Source organism: Alligator sinensis, unplaced genomic scaffold (genome assembly GCF_000455745.1).
Source record: "Alligator sinensis unplaced genomic scaffold, ASM45574v1 scaffold781_1, whole genome shotgun sequence".
Taxonomy (NCBI): Eukaryota; Metazoa; Chordata; order Crocodylia; family Alligatoridae; genus Alligator; species Alligator sinensis.
Window position 1 is genome coordinate 3581385 of NW_005841845.1, and position 312 is coordinate 3581696.

At 47.8% G+C, this 312-nt stretch overlaps 1 protein-coding gene across 4 annotated transcripts in view; it reads right to left on the reverse strand.

Moving 5' to 3' along the window:
• The window catches only part of AKR1A1 (aldo-keto reductase family 1 member A1), a 30772-nt gene that overhangs the window by 5376 nt on the left and 25084 nt on the right, over positions 1–312 (reverse strand). The window lies entirely within an intron of this gene.

The window sequence follows — 312 nt, forward strand, 5'->3', positions numbered from 1 at the left end:
CAGCAATAGGGACAGACAAAGAGACTTTGGTTCTTCAAAATATCACGGAGCAAGGAACAACATGACTTGGATGGAGCAATGCGACTTGTTTCTTTGGAGGGAAACATGGCTCTATCAAGTCAGAGGGCACATAAGGTACAAATGCAAGAGTGGACAGGATGGTGGGGCGTTCACCCAGGACAGCAGACAGAGGTCTTTAAAAGAAACATAAGGAGTTTGGATTAGCCACGCTACGATTAACCCCAGCAAGACCTCTCTCCTGGGACTAGGTCAAGAGAAAGAGGTCAGGCATCGGAGAGCACTTAGGGAAAG